At 41.2% G+C, this 15,595-nt stretch overlaps 1 long non-coding RNA gene across 1 annotated transcript in view; it reads left to right on the top strand.

Annotated features, from left to right (window-relative positions):
• Positions 1–2,749: 2,749 nt before the first annotated feature.
• LOC141424077 (uncharacterized) overlaps positions 2,750–15,595 on the top strand; it is a 28,928-nt gene continuing 16,082 nt past the window's right edge. The window contains exons 1-2 of the long non-coding RNA XR_012448905.1: positions 2,750–2,889; positions 4,411–4,643. This is a non-coding gene — a long non-coding RNA (uncharacterized lncRNA). The remainder of the gene's footprint in view (positions 2,890–4,410; positions 4,644–15,595) is intronic.

Genomic DNA, 15,595 nt, shown 5'->3' with positions numbered 1-15,595 from the left:
GTATGACAAAATGAACTTCTGTTTTTCTTCACATTACACATAAAACTTAACTTGAATGGGTCAAAGTCATAAATGTAAGAACTAAAACTATAAAACTTCCAGAAGAGACCACAGGAGAAAAGTCACTTTTTTTAGTGGCGTGGGGTTTGAACTCAGGGCCTCGTGCTTATAGAACAGTCTCTCTACTGCTTGAGCCACAACTTCAGTCCATTTTGCTGTGGTTATTTTTGGAGATGGAGTCTTGAGAACTATTTGCACAGCCCAGTCTTGAACCTCAATCCTCCCCATCTCAGCCTCCCAAGTAGCTAGGATTACAGGCATGAGCCACCAGTGCCTACCTAGGGGAAAAAAAAGAAAACTTTGACAAAACCTAAAAAAAACACTGATAGATTGCCCATAATTAAAATTTAAAAACCTTTGTGCTTCACGAAATAACCTTAATTAAATGAAAGGGCTAGCCACAGTTTGGGATAAAATATTTACAAAACATCTTCAGATAGAGGACTTGCATCTAGAATATACAAAGAACTTTCAAAACTCAGTAAGACAGCTGATTAAAAAGAGTGGATAAAAGAATAAACATCTCACCAGGGGAGACGTATGACTTGCTCAGAAACACAGGAAACGTGCTTCATGAGTCATCAGGAGACACAAGTTAAAATCGTGTGTGATACCGCTCATTCTTCACTCACTAGAGGGCCATATTAACAAAAGACATAATCCAAGTACTGGTGAGAATATGGAGAAACTGGAACTCAGAGCATTCCTGGAAGAAATGAATATGGTATAGCTACTTTGCAAAGCCATTTTGTTGATTCTTTAAGTTAAGCTAAAATTAAGATCCAGAAATTTATTTTTTGTTGTTGTTGGTACTGGAGTTTGAACTTGGAGCCTTGTGCTTGCTCAGCAGGCACTGTATCAGTTGAGTCATGCTCCCAGCCCTTTTTGCTTTAACAGTTTCTGGAATGGAGTTTGCACATATGCCTGGGCCAGTCTGGCCCATGATTCTCCTTACGCTTTCTGCCTAGGTGCAATGACAGGTACATGCCGCCGTGCCTGGCTTTTATTGGTTGAGATGAAGGTCTCACATATTTTGGTCTGGGCTGATCTGGAATCACAATCCTCCCTAACTTTGTCTATCTGTGTAACTACGCCCCGCCAAGACCCAGAACTATCTAAGAGAAATGAAAACATCTCCTTGCAGTGACTTGTAAGTGAACGTTCACACAGCGTCGTTTGCAATAGCCACAAGCTGGAAATAATCCAAACATCCCAATATGATCACAGGAGCATGGATGGTGTGCTGGTCCACCTTCAGGTTTGGTGGTCTCTGGGTGGCTGGGAAAAGAAAATCAGCTCTGTCTTTTGGTGTCCTGTGTGGCTCATGGGGAACACGCTGACCTCCTGGGTTGGTGCCAAGGGCGTGGTTTGCTCAGATGGTACTCTTCTGAACATAGGAAATGAGGATGGTTTTTTGCACAAGGCTTGAACTCAATGTGGCATACCATTCAATGCAATGCTACTCAGCAATTCAGAAAGGATGAGATAATATTGTATGTTATAGCATGGATAAGCCTGAAAACATGCTTAAAAGAAGCCAGATGTAAAGACTTCCATATTACATGATTTTGTTTGATTAAATTCCCAGAAAAGGCAAATTATAGAGCCTGCAATGAGTGGTTACTGCTAGAGAGCTTGCTTAATGGAATTTTAAGATGATAGAATCATTAGAAAATCAGATTGTAGTGGTGATGCTCGGCCAACTCTGCAATTTATTAAAAATCATTAAGTTGTACATGAATGGATTTAAAGGTATGTAAATTATACCTCAATAAGGTGTTAAAAAAAAAAAACTCTAACAACATCAAAACCAGACCAAGTTAAACAAACCTCGTGGTCAGTACTGATTCTGCAAGGAAGGCATGACCTGGGAAGATGGAAATGTGGAGTGACAAGCTACTCGTCTGTATAGACAAGGATATTCTGTTATGATACAAGTTCTCCCTCCCTCCTGACCACAGGACTACACTGCAGCCCTCGCCAAAGCCAGTCCTGCTGGTCAGTGCCCTTTCCAGCAGTCACAGTCCCTGTGGACTCTCAGATTTTGCTGCCTGGATCTCAGGGACCGTGGACCAGGTTCCCAGCTGAATGCCCATTATGTTTAAGCATCACTGAATGGAAGTATCTTTGACCCCAGTAATGGTGTAAAGTCAACAAAAATTAATTCTTATCTATAGTCTTTTTTACCAAAAAGGAAGTGAATATCAACGTGTATTTATCACACACACCACTGTTCCCATTTCTCCATATATAGAACATGTACAGGAAATCCTGGATAACACCTCCTCTCTACTAAGAATATTTATTAAGCCTCTAAAATATCAGTGCTTGTCCCCCGTGTGTGTGTGTGTGTGTGTGTGTGTGTTCCAAAAACCCAAAGTGTTGATGTGGTAATTCGTTGTCTGAGTGATTAAATTTTACTTGAATGACTCTTCTGTGAAGGGATGAAAGACTGACGTCATCACTTCCTCTGCCAACTCTGTTTGCTGTTTTTGTTTTTTATTCTTTTTTTTTAATGGGAAGAAATTTCTCTGAGGCTGCAGCTGGCTGCTGACAAAGAGCTCAAAACAGCCACTTCCTCCTCTTGCTTTTCTCCTTCTGTGTGGACCCAGCCAAGTTTTTCAGGGCTCCAGAATTCCTTAGCCACTCACTCACTGTTTCCCTAACTTCTCATTCCTTGGTCCTCAAAGAACTGACCTCCAATGAAGTGCAAAAGATTTCTTTTTCATACAGAGAAGAGAAAGGGTGCCGTCTCTGGACAGTTTGCAATCTAGTGAAAGCAGAGGTACATAAGGTTTGCACGCCAATGACCAAACTATTAGGTAACAGGTGAGTACCAGGTACTGACAGCTATGAGGAAGGGGAGAGACTGGAGCTGTCAGGAACGTCTTTATGGAGAGTGTTGTGTAAACCATGCCTGAGGGACGGACGATCGATCGTGACTTTGATTGAAAGAGTTGCAGGAATGTGGTGAATAGAGGTAAAAGGAAAGTCATGTCGTTGGTGGAAGAGGTTTTTAGAAGGAGAAAAGCACATGGTGTGTTTGGCGAAAACTATCATTTTGTTAAAAATACAGAATGTGTTCCTAGGAAGAACACAGAAGCAGAGAAGTCTATAAATTTAAGTTGGAGTCAAATGACATAGGACATTGAGTGAATTATGATTTTAATTCATCTCCACACAAGCAGGGTTAACCTCCTGTCCAGTCAAAAGGCATGTAAATAATGGAGAGCAGATCTTGGCTCTATCTTGACAAGATCCGTGTGTTGAAACTGGGATTCTCCCAGTGTGGTCACAGGTGTATGGATGCTGTATGGATGACCTTCGGGTCTCACCAGTCCTGGGACTGTAAGGTTTGGTGGTTTCTGGCCAGCTAGGAACAGAAAATAAGCTGTCTTTTGGTGTCCTGTGTGGCTAGAGCTATGTGTGGCTCACGAGAGCATGGTAGCTTTCTGGATTGGTGCCAAGGATCTGGTTTGCTCAGAAGGTACTCTTCTGAACTTAGGAAATGAAGATGGCTTTTGGCACAAGGCTTGGACTCATCAGATGGGTGGGTCTGCCTAGTGTTCCAAATACTGGGTGGGATGGTCTCCACTGTTCAGGAAATGATAGGGAAATGGGGGAGGGGTGCAGCATGTTGTTTTGTCACCTGTCTGATCACTGTCTATCTTTGTATAAAAAAAGATTCTTCTTCTTTTTTTTTTTTTTTGGCATTATTCGGGTTTGAACTCAGGGCCTTGCACTCGCTAGGCAGGTGCTCTACCACTTGAGCCACATCTCCAGCCCTTTCTGCTTTTCGTTATTTTTTGAATAAGGTCTTTCTTGCTTTTTTGCCTAGGCTGGCCTGAACCTTGATCCTCCTATTTTTGCTTCCTACATAGCAGGGACCACAGGTGCATGTCACCACACCCAACTTATTGGTTGATATTGGGGAGAGGAGGCTCTCACTATTTTTTTATGGGGCTGGCCTTGAACCCTGATCCTCCTAATTCCCTCCTCCCGAGTAGCTGGGATTACAGAATAAACTACCATACCCAGCTAGACAAAACTTCTTTAGTAGTGGCTCAATGGAGGAAGAGTGAAGCCCTTGAAAGACTGTGAGAAGAACTTGAGGATTCTGACACATTTGTGAAAAATCTCTATCAGACTTCTTTTTGTTCCCTGGACCACCTGATCTGCCTGGTGCCATGAACCCAAAACAGTCACCTGGGCCAGAAATCTTGCAATGGAAGTGGAAGTGGAGGAGGCCATGAATTTCTAAGTGAGATTAGTATGGGAGGAGGCTAACAGTGCCATGCAAAACACAAAACACACATTTTGCTAAAGGCAGTCATTTCTCTGCATATCCAGAGACATCCGCTGGGAGCCGTCTTGCGATGGAAAATGAGGTCAGATGCTGCCTGTGACAACTGGAAACTGCAGCTAAACTAATGCGCAGAGGTGAGGGGAAGCCACACCAAACATGCCACCAGACCGTGGAGATGTCCTGCCTGGCGGTCACAGACTGAGGTTCACATTCGAGGCCAGGCAGAGGGTTTGATTAGTGGAGTCTCCCCGGGTTCTGTTCAGAGGTCAGCCACTTGGTAAGCTGTATTTCACTTGGGCTTTTTTCTCTCATCTGAACTAAGGACCCCTGAAGTCCCAACTACCTTTAAAATGCTCCATGTCTTTGATTCAGTAAATTTTACTACCCAGGCTCACAGTATGTTAAAGATCTGAAAAAGTGCTGTAGGGACATTTGTAATGTTTTAAAGCCCCAAATCCTTTGTATTACAAAAAATGAGAAAAAAAAATACAGAATTTTGCTCAGACAGTGAAATCGTGATCTAACGTTTGTGGATTTTCTTTGATTATATCAAGACATATTTTTAGAGATGAGGGGAAAACAAGAATTGGAACAAGAAGTAGAGGGAGGAATTCAACTCAGAAATAATATCTTTAACACATGCATGAACTGCAAAAGCCTGGATTTCAAATGAAAATATCTAATTCCACGGTCACTTTTACGGACGCAGTCATGGTATTCCGTCAAGTAGCCTCGCTGCTTCTGCACGCCTCCTTGCCCACTCCTCTCCTCTCCCTGAATTTCACACCATCTACTGACATTGTTAAGAATGTCACCAAGAAATAGCTTTTACTTCTTCTCCTCCCCTCATGCCCATTCAGCCACCAAGTCCCATGGATTCTGTCTTTTACATGTACTGTGAAACTTCCTCTGCCACCCATCGTGGTGCCTGCTGAGTTAGTCCTCACTGTCATCCTCACTCATCTGAACTATTGCCCCAGCACCTAAATGAACTGTGTTTGTATGTCCAAAGTGTATATTTTGTACCAGGGGCTCTTTTAGAATCTGAGGATACTGTGGCAAGAAAGAAGTCCTCTGTGTCCTGGAGCTTGTACTCTCGTGTGAATGCTGGGTAATAATAAAACCACCAAATGAATATCAAATGGTAGCATGTTGTTTTAGGAGACAATGAGCAGTGACGTGAGAAAGAGAAACGGAGGACCAGGCCTGCAAACAGTGTGGTGAGAGAGGAGGGCTCATGGCTGCTGAGGTCTGAGGAAAAGCAGCTGGCCTTGCCCATGGCATGCCAGGAAGAGCAGAGAGCCAGTACAAAGGGTTGAGAAATCAGGTGCTTTTGCTTGGGTGATGGTGGGGGTGATGGAGAGCAGTGGATACATTCAGGATATGTTTTAGACATGAACCAGTCTCTATGGACTGGTGTGGGGGCATGAAGGAACAAAGATGGTCTAGTGGGGAGTGGCATGGGGAAGTGATTGAATGGATGGTAGTGATATTTACCACACTGAGAAAGATAGAAAGACTTGAGACAAGAAGATGGGAGTCAGGGGAGACCAATGAAGGAGGCTCTGGGCTTCACCCATCCTTCACAGAGTGCGGTCCAGCCTTCATTCTCATCGTGACTCCACCCTGCTTAAAACACCTCAAGGCTCTGTAGTGCGGGCCAAGAAACTCTCACCCTTTAGCATGGCTTGCAGGCTCCTTCACAAGCCTAGTTAAGCTTCCGACTTCAACTGCCCACTGCATCAGAGCACTTTGAAATTGTGTTAGGATGATCTGAAAACACAAATGTCTCTCTCTGTTACTAGACGTAACTTAAAGAGAAGGACTGCATCATTACCTTTGTACTTTCAATGCCTGGCACATGGTGGATATTCAGTAAGATTTTTTGAATAAAAAGGAAGGAAGGAAGGGAGGGAGGGAAGGAGGGAGAGAGGGAAAGGGAGGGAGGGAGAGAGAGCGAAAGAGGAGGGGGGAGAAGGGAAAAGAGGGAGGGAGGGAGAAAGGGAGGGCAGGAGGAAGGGCTATTCTTTTAGGGAGAACCTTCCCCAAAAGAGGATGTGGCAATAGCATCTGTGCCACTTCCTTTGCAGGCACGTTCAGACTGGGAAATCTGGAATGGAATGAGAATGGTGCCACCTATAGGCAGAAAGATGCAAAAATGGGTCCGTTCTGAAAATTTTTTTCCCAATAATATAAACCACTGACCAGGCAGAGCTGGAGCTTATCCATACTATAGCAATCTTTAAGAAACTAACCAATAGTAACAATATCTAGAACTCAGTTCACGTGCTTTATGGGGAAGTCAGAACACAAACCACTGACAACACCTGGTGTCTGAATTTACAAGGTAGAAGTTGCCACCTCCCTTTGCACCTGACTTCCTACAACTAGACCTTCAGCTAGACCTCTTGATTTTACTAGGAAGGTCTTGTTCCTTTCCTGTCATAGGATCCAGCAGTTAACTTATGCTTTCAGCCCAAAGAAGCCAGCTGCTTCCTCCACCACACCTGCAGGAGGAACACCCGTGCGAGACACCCTGGCTGAGCACTGACGCTGCAGTACAGTGACAAGTCTCAGACGAGGCAGCCTCTCGTCTTTCTGAACTCCGTGACAAGTCCAAGTGCATCCCAGCAGCACCAGCAGCTCCGCTGACAGAGTAGTCAACCAGATTGCTCGGTGCTATTGTGCAAGGGGTTTTCTTTTACAGTTGAACAGAGTGGAGGAAGTGAGGGATGTGGACTGCCATGTGCGCACTGGACTTGTGTCCATGTGGGACATCAGTGATGAGGGTATTGTTACAATTCTGTTTTTTGTTTATTAGGTTCTGTGGTTCAGTCAAAACCATTAAATAGCACATTGCACAGAAAGAAGGGCAAGTAGGGGTAAAAGGCTGAATTTCTTACCCAGGAGCATGATACTGTTTTGAACACTGCATCTCCAAAAGGTGAAATGAAGAAGGCTTTGGTTATATCCTTGTCCTGAGAGCAAATGTTGTGAAGGACAAATGAAATAATGCATACAAAACCTTTTTTAAAAAATATTCTTGGCTGTACTGGGGTTTGAACTCAGGGCTTTGTGCCCTGCTAGGCAGGTGCAATACAGCTTGAGCCTCACCCTCAGCTCTTTTCGCTGTGGTTATTTTGGAGATAGGGTCTTGTTTTTTGCCCAGGCCTGCCTGGACCTCAATCCCCCTGTTTTATGCTTCCTCTCATCACCCGGATGGCAGGCGAAGGACACCGTACCTAGCTATTGGTTGAGATGCGTTCTTGTGAACTTTTTTTTGTTGGCCTGAAACTGCAATCCTTCCAACTGGTCTCAGCCTCTCAGGTAGCCAGGATTACAGGCACAAGCCACCAGTGCCCGGCTTCTCATTGTCTTGGCTTTCACAGATTTTCTTTGGTGAGGTATCTGTTTAAATCTTTTATACTTTAAAAAAAGTCAGGACATTTTTCTTATTATTGAGATATAAGAGTTCTTTTTATATTCTGGAAACCAGTTCTTCATCAGACACATGTTTTATATGTACTTTTAACACTTGGTCTTTGACCTACCTTTTAACTTCCTTGATGCTGTCTTTTGAAGAACAAGATTTTAGTCTTAATGAAGTTTAACTCATCAGTACTTCTGGTTTGGACTTTTGTGTCCTAAGAAATCTTTTTGCCTGACCATGGTCACAAAATTTTCCTCCTGAGGTTCCTTCTAGAGTTTTACAACTTTAGTTCCCTATTTAGGTATAAGAGCTATTATATTTTTATAAGTTACTTATAAAGCGAGTTATCCATGTGGGTGGTGTAACATAAGGGTCAGAGTTCATTTTTTTCTATATGACTATCAATTATTCCAACACTATTTGCTAAAAGACTATCATTTTTCTCATTGAATTCTCAGTTTTGACAAAAAAAATCAGTCAATCATATATATATATGTGTGTATTTCTAGATTTTCTTGTCTGTTTTTATTCCATTATCATACTATCTTGCTTACTTGTGGTTTCTGATATGTCTTAAAATTGGGAATTTTACAATCATCTAAATTTTTCCCTTTTAAAAATTGTTTTGGCTATTTTAAGACCTTTGAGTTTTCATATAAATTTAAGAGTCAACTTGATACATAGAACAATTTGAGGACAATTGACATCTTAACTATACTGAGTTTTCTGATTCATGGGAATAGTTTGGTAAAATACCCGCACATATCCTGGGAAACTAATTGCTAGTACTACATTTTCAATGATATTGTTTCATTCCAATTTCCAATTATTCATTGCTGACATGAAGAAACACAAATAATTTCTTTGAGTATTGTTCTTGTATTGTGCAAGCTGGTTATTTCTATTCTTGTATGCGATTCTTTTAAGGTTTTCTATATACAAAATTATGATGACTTATAAATAGAGATCATTTGACTTTTCCTTTCAAATTTACTTCTTCCTTTTATTTCTTTTTCTTTCCTTACTGCATTGGCAAGGATCACCAGTTTATACTATTGCTACTGTTGAGTAGAACCGGAAAAAAACAGACAATCTTGCCTTATTTCTGTTCAATATTAAGGAGCAAACAAGCTGTTCACTTGCTAAGCATGATATTAGCTACTGGTCTCTCATGAGTGCCATTCATCAGTTTAAAGATGTTCTATTCTACTCTTGGTTTGATGAGTTTTTTTATTATCACAAATGAGTTTTAAATTTTTCTAGTGCTTCTTTTTCAACCATTGAGACAATCACACACTTTGTCTTCTTGCTAGTAAGGTAATGAATTACATTACTTAATTTTCAAAGGTTAAATTGATATTGCATACCTGGAATAAATCTCACTTTGTCATGACTTTCATTTTTTTCACATATAGCTGGATTTAACTTGCTACTATTGTGTTATCATGTCAAGGATTTTTGCATCTATGTTCATAAGGGACATTGTTAGATTTCTAGTCATAAATTTTTTGGCATCAGGATAATACTGGGTTTCCAAAAAGAGTCAGGGTAGCATTCCCTCTCTTTTGCTTTACTCAAGCATTTGTGTGGCACTGGTACTATTTCTTCCTGAAATGTTTGATAGAATCACCAGTGAGTCCATTGCATCTGAAGTCTGCAGACAAGTTTTAATTATAAATTCAGCATTTTAAATAAGTATAGAGCTTTTCAGTTCACTCTTGAATAGGCTTTGTTAGTTTATGTTTTTCAAGGAATTTTCCATTTTATTTAAGTTGTCAAATGAATTGGCATAAAATCATCCATGATGTTGCCTGTGGTTATTCTTTCAGCATCTGTAGAATCTGTAGTGGTGCCTGCCTCCTCCTTTTCCAGTCCTGGGAGTTTGTATCTTTTCTCCTTTCACCATATCCAGCTGCTAGAGGCTATTCAGTTTGCTTGATTTCTTTAGTTCTGGATTTTCTTGGGTCTTCTTTCTTGCCTTTCTGCTTCCTGCACCATTGATTTATACTTTTACCCTTGTTATTTTGTTCCTTCTGCATACTTCGGGTTTAATTTGCTCTTCCTTTTGCAGTTTTGTAAGGTAAAAAATAAAAATATTCATTTAAGGTTTTTTTATCTTTTAATATGATCATTCTATAAAACACAATTTTCTCTAAACACTATTTTAGCTGTTGATCTCATAAATTTTAGCATATGCATCAGCATTTTCACACAGTTCAAAGTGTTTTCTAATTTTTATTTTAAATTGATTTTTGACCATGGGTTATTTAGAAATCGGTTAACTTCCAACAACTTGGGGATTTCCCCAGTATATTTAAGCTGTTATTTCTGTTGTGGCTGAAGAACATATTCTGTATGGCTTCAATTATTTAAAATTCATTGCAATGAATTTTAGTGCCCAGTATATGACCCATGTTGGTAAATACTTTTTGCAGACTGGAAAAAAACACATACTGTTCTCTCGCTGGGTGGAATGTCTTACAAATACCTATAGGTCAGGCTGGCCAAGAGTCTTCTGCAGTCTGATATTTCTACTTCTTTCATTGATTTCAGAGAGAGGAGTGCTGATTTCCAACTATAACCGTGTATTTGCCTCTTTCTCCCGTCAGTTCTAGCAGTTGTCACATAACGTATTTTGAATCCCTGTTATTAGGCCCACATACATTTAGGATATTTTGTCTTCCTGACGAATTCTTTCCTTTACCTTTGATAATCTTCCTGGTTCTGAAACATACATCAGCTATTATTAACACAGCCACGCCAGCCTTCTTTTAGTTAGTGTTGGCATAGTGTATCTTTCCCAGCTCTATATCTTTAACTTGTTTGTATTTTATATTTAAGAAGTGGATTTCTTTATGATTTTATTAACATATAATATTTGAAATTGTGGTATTTACATATGTGTTTAAAATACATCTTAGTTGGATCTACCCCCTCCTTTGTTCTCCTTCTTCCCCTCTCTCTTCTTAGAACAATTTCAATGGGTTTCATTTCTCTATTTTAATATATGGATACAAAACACATCACCATATACACCTCCTCCCACTGGTACTCTCTCCCAGAAAAGATTTAGTTCTCCCTCCTCTCCTGCCCAAGAAGTGGGTTTCTTGAATGTGACATACTTTGGACTTGCTGTTTTATTCTCTCTTACAATCTCTGGGTTTTAAGTGGGTAATTTAGACGTTTGCATTGTATTCAATTCCTCTGAGTTTCTACCAACTTCTATTTGTCCCATCTGCTCTCTGTTTATGTTTTAGTCTTTCCCACTCTTCCTTTGAATTCACTGAATAATTTTTATAATTCAGTTTACTTCCATCATTGTGTTGCTAACTATTCCTCTCATTTCAAGTTGCTCCAGTGTTCACAATACCCATCTTTGATGTTTTCATGTTCTACCTTATATATTATACCTCTTCTACACACCCAGCATTGACCTTCCCCTTACTCATCCTTTCCTTTGTGTTATTATTGGCAGGTATTTTACTGCTACATATTTAGAAACTTCATGACAGATTTTTATTTTTGTGTTAAACAGTCAGTATTCCATTTGAGAGAATATATATTTTATTCTTCCCCATGTTTTCCATCTTCAGCTGTCTTTACTTCTTTTTGTAGATACAAACTTACATTTGTCATCACTTTCCTTTTGTCTGAAGATTTTCATTTAAGGTTTCTTTTAGTGAGGCAGGGTGGCTCGTGCCTGTAATCACAGCTACTCAGGAGGTAGCGATCAGGAGAATTGTGGTTTGAGGCCAGCCTCGGGGGGTGGGGAAGTTACCGAGAACCCATCTCAACAAATAAGCTGAACATGGTGCTTCACATGTGTAATCCCAGCTACTGCAGGAGGCATAGGTAGAGGGATTGCAGTCTGAGGCAGGTACAGGCAAAAACATGAGACTATATAAGAAAAATAACCCATGCATAAGGGGCTGGAGACATGGCTGAAGTGGTAGAATGCTTGCATAGCAAATGAAAGCCCTGAGTTCAAACCTAGTACCACCAAAATTAAAAAAGAATGAAAGAAAAAGGAAGGAAGGAAGGAAGGAAAGAAGAAAGGGAGGAAGGGAGAAGAAATATTTCTTTTAGTACAGGTCTGTTGTGGTAGGTTCTCTGGGCTTTTGATTATCTGAAAAGGCCTTATTTTGACTTTATTTATTTGTCCCATTGGTCAGGATGTCTATCTTTATGGCAATACCATACTGTTTTAATTACTGTAGGTTTGTAATATATGTGGAAATCAGGAAGTGTGGTGTCTCTGGCTTTTTCTTTCTCAAGATTGCTGTGGTTGTGCAGGGTCCTTTGTTACCCTGTATGAATTTTTAGGATTTTTTTTTTCTATTTTTGTAAAAAAATGTCATTTTGATGAGGATTGCATTGGAGTTGTAAATTGCTTTGGGTAATGTGGATGTTTTGTTGTTTTGGGCACTATTTTAAGGGGATGTCTCAGTTTCCTTCTTGGAAAGCATGCACCTAGAAAGGTGACTTATTTTTTCATGGGGATTTTGTGTCCTGTGATTTCACTGAATTCTTCAGTTGTGGTAGTGCTTTGTCCACTATTACGTCTGTCCCGTAAGATCAGCAGAGGCCATTCGCTTCTTCCTTTCTCATTTGGATTACTTTTGTTTCTTTCTCTCTCTTAATTGCTCTATCTGCCTTCATTTTGAAAGCTTCTCCCCCTGACTTTTATTCCTTCAGCATTTTAAAGATGGGTTGCATTGTCTTCTGACTGAATAATTTCTGGTAAGAAGTCTGCTGTCATCCTTTCTTTGTCCCATTGAACTGATGCACCACCCTCTTTTTCATTTTTTGGAACTTTGTGACTTTTCATTTTATCACTTACTTTCAGAAATTTGATACAGTGTACCTTGGTGTGGTTTTCCTTGTTTACACCAATTCAGGTTTTTTTGAGATTCCTGGATCTGCTGATTGATTGTGGAAACCTTTTGGCTATTATTTCTTCACGTATTTTTTTCTTTCTTTTTTTTGGGATGCCCATGACATGTGTTTTCACAATGTCATATTGTCACAAAGTTCACTGAGCCATGTTCTTTTTGTTGTTTAAGTTTTCTGTCTTTTGGTGTGGGTTGTGTCCATTGCCGTATATGGGCACTCACTTTTTCCTTCTGAAGTTTTCAATCTGCAGTTAATGGCATTCAGGGTATTTTTCATCTCCATGAACTCAACAAGTGTTCATTGTACGTTTCATTTTTCCTTTTCCCCTGATGGTGTCCTTCCTTCCTTCCTTCCTTCCACACTCTTCAGCACAGCTACTGTCTGACTCTGAGGTCCTTCCCTGCTAATTTAATTCTTTTTATTTTAAAAAATCTCTAGTGATCTATTTTTCTTCTGGTTATGGATTTATATTTTCCTGACTGCTTGAATGACTGAACATTTCTCACTGTATGGCAAACATTATTAACTGTGCAGGAGGGTGCTGGATTTGGGTTGTATTTTTTAAAGAAAGCTGCATTTTGTTTTTGCACATGTTCTGAGCAGATATGGTCATTCCTTTCATGGCTCTCTTTTAAGTGTGATAAATGGGTCCAGAGAAAATCTCTGCTATAACTGTAGTTATTTTTCAGATAGGGTTTCATGCTTTTTGCCTAAGCTGGCCTCAGACCATAGTCCTCCTATCTCCATTTCCAAGGAGCTGGGATTATAGACATGTGCTGCCATGCCTGACTTGTTCTTTAACATAGGGTCTTGCTAACATTTTTTGCCTAGGCTGGTCTAGAACCATCATCCTTCTATCTCTGCCTCCCGAGTAGCTGGGATAACAGTGATGAGCCACTGCACCTCGCCTTACGAAATTTCTCCATTCTGGTTGGTAGAGTGGGAACTCTTCCCAGCCTCTGTGAGCTCTGGAATTGGCCCACTTCTTTCTGGCAATCACTCTCAGACTTATGGAGTTCTGTCCACACAAATTCAGATCAGTACTTAGCCTGAGACTTGAGAAAAGTTTCTGCAGTGTTTCTGCTTTAAGCAGCTACCTCTTTTTCAGCACTTCAAACAGCAAATTCCAGTTGCCTTGGTCTTCCTGAATGCTGTTCTCTGTCTCTACAATTTACTGAGACTGCTGAACCCATTCCAGCCTATAAAAGGCCCCCGTCAGGAAGCTGGGGCCACCATGGAGCTCACCTATTCTGCTTCTTTGCCCTCAGGTTGCCACCACTCTGTGCTGTCTGTCATCCAATGTCTTCTGATTCTTTGGTGCAGGGTGACAATTACCAAGGCAGCTGATCTTATTCTAAGGGCCCTACATGCACACCAGTTCTCATTGTGGCCTACTGAAATAGATGCTATTATCATGCTTGTGTACAGATGAGGAAGGTAGCACAGAGAAGTTAAAAGTCTCATGGGAATTTATGGACCTGGTAAGTGTTAGAACTGGGATTTGAACCCAGAAAATCAGGCCCATGCTTTTGAGCTCTTGCCTCTTGTATAAGAAATCCTAATGTCTCTGAGGTGCACTAAGATATTTTAAAAAGGAATAGAATATAGCTCTGATCTCTACAGAAGAGAATAACACAGCTATGGGTTACATGTAGGAATTATTCATGCCAACAGAACTCAATCAGTCTGAGGAGGTGTGCACTGGGAGCACAGGTGACCCATAAATACTAGGACCCACCACTGCTGGGCTAGACAGGAGGGTGAGGCATGCTTTCAATATAGAAGCACACCCCTCGGCACCACCGGCATCCTGAAGAATGATGTGTTCAATTTTCCCAGGGAGGCTGAGAGTCAGCACTTTGCAGACCGACGTGATTGTCTAGAGAGCAAATCAGAGAGGACACTTTGCAATTAGAGGGTCTGCTGAGGAGGCAGAAGTCAGCACTGTAAAGAAAAAGGAGTAACTGCTGACTGTCTAGAACAGTCACTATGTCACAGTGAAGGTAACAGACCCAACTTACCCTCCTTCCTCTCCAGAGCCCTGTCCATCCTCACCAGCCCCTGACACTGACCCATTGGGCAGTGAGTGGGTTGTCATCATCCATCATGGCTCTGCCTGGGCCTCTACACACATCGGTCGTACACCCTCTAGGAATGCCAGGGGTGATGCAAGGTAGATGTCTAAGAGTAATAATTAAGAAGCTTCTTAAAGATTGAATCAATCACGATTGATTATTTTGGACTAGTGCCTACAGGTTGAATTTCTAACTCTGCACTGCACATTTGCTGTTTGCAAACCCCCTATGTATTTTTCTGCAATAGGCTTTGTGACCCTTGGCTTGTTCGTCCCATACCTCAGAGGCAGACAGCAGATTGCATTTTGTAGCTCCACTCCAAAAGACGTGTTCACACAAAACCACAGTTTTTAGCTCCAAATCCCCTTCTCAGACAGACCGTTTTCCTTTTGTGTGATGGATGTTTTGGGATGCTGTCCATCCTGGGATGAAAACATGTTCTCTCCATCTGTGCTGGCTGGGAGTCTATTGTCGTTCAGTTCCAAACCTGCCTTCCTCATCCTACCTTGTTGTCATCCTGGAGCAGGTCTCTCCAGGCCGTTTTCCTCCTTTATCGCTGGCTCCAGGTAGGCTTTGACAATAAAGAGGCAGACAGGACGGTGCGAGGCTGGATGAGAAGTAACAAAGAGTGGCCTTTTTCTTCTTCATCCATTGTTCTGTTTTCCCATGTGGTGAGCAGAACCATGTGGTTCTTCCAGCCACTGATCGCAGTGGTGGCAGGCCGCATTTTGCTCTTCCCTGGGGTGCCCTGGAGACAATGTCTTGGCTCTGCAGGCTGCAAGATCCTGTGACAACCAGGGACTCTCCTCCAGGTGGGAATCCAGCTTCACG

This window comes from Castor canadensis, chromosome 6, assembly GCF_047511655.1.
Source record: "Castor canadensis chromosome 6, mCasCan1.hap1v2, whole genome shotgun sequence".
Classification (NCBI taxonomy): Eukaryota; Metazoa; Chordata; class Mammalia; order Rodentia; family Castoridae; genus Castor; species Castor canadensis.
This window is presented reverse-complemented; position numbering and strand designations above follow the sequence as displayed.